The sequence below is a fragment of the Copidosoma floridanum genome, unplaced genomic scaffold (assembly GCF_036245765.1).
Source record: "Copidosoma floridanum isolate Cflo_tuat_1 unplaced genomic scaffold, Cflo_Japanese_pri ptg000008l, whole genome shotgun sequence".
NCBI classification, from domain to species: domain Eukaryota; kingdom Metazoa; phylum Arthropoda; class Insecta; order Hymenoptera; family Encyrtidae; genus Copidosoma; species Copidosoma floridanum.
The window spans coordinates 1,884,359-1,893,836 of NW_028321885.1; positions in this window are offsets into that span (position 1 = coordinate 1,884,359).

Consider the following 9,478-nt stretch of genomic DNA (forward strand, 5'->3'; position numbering starts at 1 on the left):
ACCACGCTACCGAGTGTCTTCAAAGTACATTTTTTGCAAAATAAATATCACTTACACATAAAAGTATTGCAAAATACTCGTCTGTATACATTTATGGTTGTTCGTAAATTATTTTAAATATTTTGTTTACAGAAGTATTAGGTGATATTAAACATCTACAGTTATAGTCTCTTTTTTCTTTATGCACAAGGCATTTTCATTCACAAATTTCTCTCATTTAACTCTTACAAACATTAGCTTTTGTTGTATTAAATATGCGTTGATTTTTTATGTGTTGAAAGTTTGTGTCGTTTTGTAACGCGTCACATAGATAACATATATTTCTTCAATACTTTATTTAAAAAATTTCGACTTGACCCAATTATTTGAGACTTTCTTGTTAGGTAAGCAAAGTCACTTAATTCATAATAACTTTTTTTTATATTTAATACAAATTATAAATTTTCATCTACCAATAATTACGAAACGATAATATTGGTTATCCTAAGAAAAAAATTTGTGTACATCGTCCGGAATTTGAATCTGGAATCTCCGCGCGTCAACTAGATGCCCAATCCACTGCGCCACAGTGCCACTTTGTTCTTATTGTATAAATACAGTACATGTACCCATTGAGATGCTAAAATATCCTAATACGTAATATCTCTATAATACTATAATTCTACTATCCTTATGATATTTACCATAGCCCCTTTACATTTAAACAGGTGGCAAAAAAAAAAGGTAAAGAAAGAGAGAGCGTGCACACGTTACTGCATGCATGTACTATACGCTTTAATTCCTTACTCGCTCTCAAGAGAGCATGCGATGGAGGGGAATGTTTTGTATTTAACAAAACAAAATACGAAAAGGCTAATATCGTACAGTATCGGTATCGAATAAGCCGATAACGTTCGAAAAAAAAAAAAAAAGTAAGGGTAACAGATCTTCAGCTGTTGCACGAATGAGCGAGCGTCACCTTGCCAACGAGAAAAAACACTTCTTCTCGCACCGTCTTCTTGACCAGTTTGCAATTTCTTACTTATTGACGTAACCTTCAATTCACACATTTGTTTTCACACTTTGACCTACCATCAAGAAGCATGCAGCACCTACAATTCCTTTTTTTGGCTTTTGAAGTTGCTGTCTACGAGGACGCTCTCCTGTGGTGGTTCTTCCCGTTTTTGCTGGTTTTTCAGTAACCGTATCTCTTTGTAAACAAGTTTTTCAAGACGAAAGGGAAGCAAGACACGACAGACACAGTAAAAATGGTGAGACGCGAATATTAAAAAAGAATAAAAACAAGTTCATGAGTTCAAAACTATAGAACAACAGTTCTTACAAGAATTAGTGCTTGCACATTTCATAAGGGCGACGGCCCGAATTGAAGCCTTTGGCTTAGCCGAACATCCAGGTTGGAACCTCCTGGGTTAAACAATTTGTTTTTCCTAATCAAACAGGAACAAAAGTTTTTTTTACAAATTACTCGAGTTTTACATGATCTTTTAGTATTAATACTCTCATGTTCTTCATGACCTTATTTTTTTGTTTTGCTTTTCAAACGTGTTCATTATGTAAACAATTGTCAGATTTTTTTATTTTGACGTGGTGATCCAGCACATATTTTTCATTGTAAATACATTGTAAAGTTAAGTTGTTTGTATTCATTCTTTGTTTGAATGTATTATTTTGTAAAAAAAAGAATTTAAGTCGTGATTTAATATTTAAAAATTAATCAAAGAAGATATATTAAGAACTTACACAAGGAATTATCCAGGTTTTCTGAAAAAACGAGAGGTTGTAAGTTATCAATTCAGAGGACAAGCAGAAATAAAGGGGGAAAAAAAAGTGTAACTGTTTGCCCTACTTTCATCTAGAGAGGAAACTACGTAAGAAGCTTCGCTTCAAAATTTGTTTTATGTTACATGTTAGCAAACTTGTGAAATTTTTTTTTAATGATGATCCTCGAGGATCGGAAAAACTTTTTTGTACGAATTATTAATTTATTACTTTATTTCCCACTGTAAAAAAATTTTATCAATGGCTTGGACTGGCATTAAATCAATGTTGCTTCCAAAAAAAATGACTTGTCACAGATTTTTTTATTAACCTCTGTACTAACACAACATAGAGAGTTAATATTTAGTGATAAAATCCGAAAAAATAAGGAGAAGTTAATTTAATAATTCAAGGTATAGCCTCCAAAAAAGTCTTAGAAATAGTAGACAGAACTTTGCGTAATCGAAATAAGCATAAATTTTAAAAACAAACAAATTGTTTTTCAAATTGAAAGCAAAAAAAAAGGAGAATACACTCATATAAGTCTTTTTGTTATAAAAAACAGTAATAGAAGTATTGCAACAGTTGAGACCAGTAAATCATCATTTATGAATATTTTCTCATACTTCTGAATAACCTGTAAATATTTGTATAATGGGTATTTTTTTTTTTTAATTTTAATAAGTTATTAAAAAATAAATATCAAAATATAAAAAATTTTTTGACATTGGAAAACTAGTGATATATGTTTAGAAATATTTATTAAGCCTAACAAATGTTTGATTTATAAGGTTATACTGTCTTCCTATAACAGATATACTTATTTCCTAAATAACAAAATATTGAATTAACGAAACGAAAATATATCTACTTACCATAGCATAGATCATGCTACTTAGAAAGGTATTAATAAATCTTACAGTAACATTAATAAAAATTTGTTTTATAAAACTTTGAAATAGAAATACGAAAAAGTCCCCCACTCCACGAACTAAATGTTTAAGTCAGAGCAATAGTTACGTTAGAAAAAAATTTTAGTGTATGCGACGACTTGTGCAATGGTACATGATACAAATTATTTCGGTATAATATTATAACAGAAACAATAACATAAGAAAAATTATGACGTAGAGTTCTTGTACTAAAAATCACATAAAATTAATACACGTAATTGTTTATTGTCACCTTTTATACTGTACAAAAAGCAATTTTCTTTAGTTTTATCATTTGCCCTATACATCATTAAATCACAAAAACAAAGTTTTGACAGTGAATTTCATTTAAAAAACTTTTATTTAGCCACCAACATTTGTATGTATCGTTATTATGATGCAAAACTAAAAATAGTATATTTATACAAATTTAAGGAGATAAAAATTATTAAATATGCAATTATGTTTTGTGCAAGGAATTTTTAAGTAAAACGTAAAGTAAAAGTATTCATTAATAATTTTATGTTTTATAAAAAATATTTAGTAATGCATTTATTAACAAGAAGAAACAAGTTATTTAACTATAAATTTTTTTTGTTTTATTATCATTGGAGTCCAGAGAAGTCAAACATCTTTGTGGTTTGCAGAACAACTGGCGATCATTATCACGTTCATTATTATCTTGTTAAAATAGAAATTTCTTTAAATTACATAAAGTCATAACATTTATCACCAATAACGTGTTTTTATTCATTTTTTATCTTTGCATACAAATAATTTTCAAAAAGTCAAAAAACTAATTAATCTATCCGCCTAATAGGTAGTGTAAGAATGAGAGATGTTGTATGATTAGAATAATTTTCAAAAAGTTAACACCCGAAAGACCTTCTTATTAAAAAGACTGTAGCAACTAGCTCATAAGTTAATTAAAACATTTTCTTATATTATTTATAATTATGAAGTTAATATAAATGCCTTAGAGGCAATATGTAAGTGCTTGATATAGTGTGGTTATTACAATGTATAAGATGTTAACACACTAAGAACCTAATAAGTAAAAATTATTCAAAATTTTATTGATATGGTGGACTGTCCTTGTAAGGGGCTAAGAAGGGAATTAAAATTGAGTGGTCTGAGCATGAGGGGGTTGTAGAAGGGCTATGGGTGGTCTTAACGAAAAATTAAATGTAACAAAATAAGGGAGAAAACAAACAAATCCTTTCCTATACTAGTAAGAGGAGTAATGATCGTCCTCCATATTTTATAATAAGTAGAAGCTTATCAACGATCACTTAAAGACTAAATAAAGAGCAAATACAAGATCCACTCAGAAATGCAACGTTTTACTAGTCATGGGTTTGCCAGCCTCATTAGGCAAATTCATTCACTGTTATACACACAACATCATTATTATACAACATAAAAAATGGAAAAGAAAACAAAAAAAATATCTGACAATTATATCCATAAGACTTAAATTAACAGAAAAAAGACGCAGTACAATTTTAGAGTAAAATTGACCCATATGCAATTATGTACCTTCAGACAGTATGATAGTTAAGAAGCTTCTGATAATAAAATAAACATAGACAAATTGCACGTGACAGTTAGTGATTTGAAACTTTTAATGATATTTTAAAATTCTTAAATTTGCCATAAAGGAGAATAAACTTTACCAAAAAAATCAACGTCTTTTGTTATATCAAGTATATTCTTATTTAATATAATATTAACCATTTCCAATATGATTCGTTTTATAAAATGAGGTTTATAATTACATTCTTCAACTAAATGCCAGTCTAAGTTATATTATAAATTTAATGTATGTTGAAATGTTACGAAATCTTTTTTATGCATATTTCTATGTTCATTAATGTGATTAATTAAGAAACGTTTAATTCTATCAACATAGATATTCGGACAGTCACTGCATATGAACTTGTATACTACTTCAGAAATATCGATCTTATCTTTGCCTAATTTTGTAGTTTTGTTAAGGGGGTTATCAATTTATGATAAAACGAACGTATTATACGGTTTCAAACTATTTTTTATTTTTTGAAAAAACTATTTTTGACAGAAGGAATTGACTAATAAAAGTTTAAGCGTGTTGGTTTAAACTTAGTCAACATTTTGAAGATTGCTTATTGGATGAAATGGATGTTCTAGATTAGGTATGTTTATTAATAAAGAAAAAAGGGTCGTCATTATCAAGCAAGAACTGTTTGACAATTTAAATATCACCACTGTCGAAAGATTTATATGACAGTAATATCGCGCAGTCAACTCAGTTATGGACTATGTTCTTTTTTAGCGATAGTGGGTGGTTAGACAAAAAATTAGGAGTACACGTTGTTGAAGCTTATTTTCTGTACCAGTTAGTCATGATCTAAAAATTGTGTATAATTGCGGTAATGTCCAAAAAATTAATACTATCATTACTTTGAATTTCATAAGTGAATTTTATTTTATTATGATAAACATTTAGAACATTCAAAACTTTGTACATACACTTTTTATAAACACAAATAACCGTATCATTAACATAGGAGAAATAAAAAAAAAATACAACTGTATGTGTTTTATAGTCAGATACACACCAACCATCACAATCCGTCATCACCAAGTATGCAAACAATGGAAAGGTTGGTTAATTCATGGGGGTGCCAGTTGTTTGCCGATAGAAGATACCATTCAACGTAAAAGAAGTATTTTAAAAAAAAAAATTTACTGCTGTCTCTAAGTCTATCTAATGGTATATTATTTTTATTATTAATGTGTTAATGTCTTCTGTCTAATCTTTCAAGAACTTATTCACATGGAGTATTGGTGAGCAAAGACCTTACGTGAAGTGACATTAGGATAAAATCGAGGGTAATTTAAACGTTTCCGTATTTTTTGAACAAGTTGAAAGCTATTGTCAATACGAGAATCTGCTGTAGGGAGACAATTTTTTAATCAATTTAACATAATTTGAGCTAGTCAATAAAGAGGAATATTAAATAAACAATAAGAGGTCAGAGAGGGACATTAGGTTTGTTAATTTTGGGGAGTCCATTTGCTTTGGCTCATACTGTATTAGTTTCAGTTATTTATAGATTATTGTATTTTCTTTATAGTACAAATAAGGCTGTTACAAGTTTAATAAAAAAATTCATAATCTGTTGGCTTCATCCAATAATAATAATAATAATAATAATAATAATAATAATAATAATAATTATAATAATAATAATACTAAAAAAAAGATTTTAAACCACACACTAGAAAATTTACTTGTAAATTCCTTTCGTCAACAACACTTTTTTCAAGTAATTTAAAAACAGTTGGAAACAGTATGATATTTCTGTTTTACCATGGATTGAAGAGCCCCTTATAAAAATTATAAAATTAGGCAAAAATAAAACTAATATTCTTGACAATACTCAAGTAGTCCTCAATTTTTCATGCAGGCACTGTCTGCATGTATATGAAGGCAAAAGTAAACGCTTCTTAATCCATCGCATTGATAAACATAGAAATATGCATAAAAAATATTTGATAACATTTTAACATACATTAAGTGTACAACAAAACTTCAATCGGAAATCAGTTAAAATATGTAATAAGTAATATAATTTGAGAAAAAGAATTATGTCTGAAACGGCTTACATTATTTAAATAAGAATACAGTTAATAGAACAGAATACGTTGATTTGCTCTGTAAAGTTATTTTACCATTATGGTGAATTTGGAAATTATTAAATATCATAACAAGTGTTGAATCATCGACTGTCACATATTTATTTCCTGGTAATATATTTTTCACAGTTAAAGTTGCCAAACATTTTTTCGTTGTTTTTTCTTTTTTATGTTTTATAATAATGTTATTGTGTGTTCGACAGTGATATAATTCTTCTAATGAGGCTGGCAAGCCCATGGCCAGCAAAACATCACATTTCTAAGTAAATCTTGTGTTTGCTCTCTAATTGGAACTTTAATAGTTACTTATAAACTCTTACTTTTATTCTTATATTGAAGGAGGGCTACGGAGGGAAGTTGGGAAAAGTCTTTGAAGTGTAAAGTTTCTCTTACTACCTCACCTGAAAATTTGAGTATCAGTGGCAGTGTATAGGAACAAATGCCAATGTTTCTTCCCTATAGACGCGATATCTATATCGCGTAGAGGGGTTGGAAGAAAAAACTTCCTGCTCCCTACTTCTCCATGCTTGAGAGAGAGACAGATAAAGCGAAAAGCAGTGCCCCACTGCCCCCTACTTTTCTTTGTTCGAAAGAGAGATAGAGAGAGAGAGAGACAGACAGAGAGAGAGAGAGAGACAGAGTAGAGAGTAGAGAGAGAGTGCAAGCATCAGTCCGTTTGTTAATTTTTTGAGAGCTGAGAAAAAACTTTTATATAGAGGACGCGTACAACTTTGGTACAACCTCAAATTTTTCGTGTAATGCATGTAACTTCTATCAGTAATATGCAATGTAGTTAATTTCTAACCTTTATCTGAACATAGTAACAATGATTTAACAATTGTTGGAAAATCTTACAAAAATCAAATATGTGACTTTTGCAGCAAACAATGCCCAGGAGTCTTATCAATAAGTATATAATCTTACAAATATTTAAATGATGTTGATATACATAAATATTTATTAAATAATAAAAATGATAAGATGTCATTCTGTACCTAATGAAATCTAAAGGATTTTTAATAAAATTAAGTTGTTCTGAACAACTTCCTTTGTATTTCAGGCCTGTTAACATCCGCTAACCAACAACCCTCGCTTCGCTTGAGTCGTAAATATTAGAGGATAATACAGGTCCTGAACTTTTGCTCTAAACAGGACCTATTACCATACTCACCACTCAAGCTAACTGTTATATGATAGCTAATGAACCACGAATTTTCGGCCGAAGTGGTAAGAAGAATGGTAAACATTACACGGGTCGTCACTCGATAATCCGCTCCGGTGATTTCTCCTCCTGGCCTCGGGGGAAAACTTCACAATCAAGCGCGGATCATCAAGTTTCGTCCCTTGTAATGTAATGTGCTATTCTTTTATGTTAGAGTAGTGGGATTCCATGTGGAAAGCATGCAGGGGCTGAGCTCTACGAATATATACACATGTATTTTAGTTATAAGACCAAATCAAGTCACCAACTCTCCTTACACCTCTACGTGCCTCCACAAAATTTTAAACTTTTCTTTATCCTACCCTAAATATAAGGGAAGAAGCTTCAAATTTCTTTGTTAAGCTAACCGAATAAAGAATATTCTACAAAAAGAAAGACCCTCTTGCCCCCTTATCAAGTCCCTCTCATCTTCAAGTGGCTTTCCCCCGGACCCCCATCAGCCGCTTTTGATAACCTTCATAAAAGTTGTTAAAATGAATTTATTAATTACAATTTATGACGACATGGTAAAAATACTCATCAACACACAGTAAATTTATTATTTTAGTGATCACTTCATTAACATTATACATTTGTATTGCTTCAAAAAACTAATATTGGTGTTCACAATTTTCTTACTACATCTATGATTTATGACATATTGTAAATAAGAGTAGGATTTGTCATTTATTTTGATGTCAAAGGCTGTTTGTCAAGCTAGCAGCAGAGAGGACCAAAATGGTGGGGAATACACCGAGCGCTGAAAGCAGAGATCCACTGCAGCACTGTAATGAGATTTTTTAAAATTAGTGAGTTTTCGCTCTAAAATACTAATGAACAGCGTGACTCTAAAAGATAAGTACACATGCCTTGATAAGTAAATATATGTCTACCACGTATCGCATCAATTCTTCTGTTTCCATTTTTTTTTCGTTTACCTGACGGTCTGTTAAAGTAGGAGTGATAGAACAAACGGACAAAAAATGTAGGTTATAAAAATATTTGCATATACACTTATAACCTTTTGTTTGTACCTATTTTAATGTGGATAATCTATAAACAAGCTGAATTGCGAGAAAACATGGTGCGTGAATTAAATTGAATTGAATGTTATTTCTATTTGACAATAATTAGCTAACATCGGTGCCACGACATGATCATGGCAGTATTACTTATGATCTGCATTACAAATAGTTATTTCAAAAAGTGTGTATTATACAGACATTACAATTTTGACTAATTATGTACTTATAACAAATTATGTAAACCATACAGCATACAAAAACATGGCCTATTAATAAAGAGTTTCAAAACTGATAGAGTAAAATAAATGTGAATTAGATGTATAACAAGTAAGCTAGATTTAACAATACAATAAACACTAGTCCTTAATTAAATAAGAAAGATTTACATAGTTATAAACGTTTCTCGCCCTCCATATTGATATAATTTAAAAATTTAGTTGTTGATCTTTTGGGGCAAACTTTGAAATAAAAAACACAAAACGCGGCTTCTTTATTCAATACAGCAACGTTTCGTTGACTGGAGTGTCGACCTCTTCAGGCTTTATAAACAAATAAACAACAAATTAGTACAAAACCAACAAATAATAAAAATGAAATACAAACGCTACAAGTACCTTTAGTATAAACACAGAAAGAAAACATTTAACGTAACGATGTTCATTTACACGCAAGTAAAATAGGCAAAAGCATCCACATTTCGCAAAATTGTCAATTTATAGTAGAACACACATATTCACACAAATACATTAAAAGGTCAGTATATCAATCTAATAAATGTAGTCAGCAACGTATATTTTTTTAAAAACTTTTATAAGTGTGACTCAAAGTGTACAGGTCTTCTTTCTTATTTATATTATTATTATCTGACACTACATGGAGCA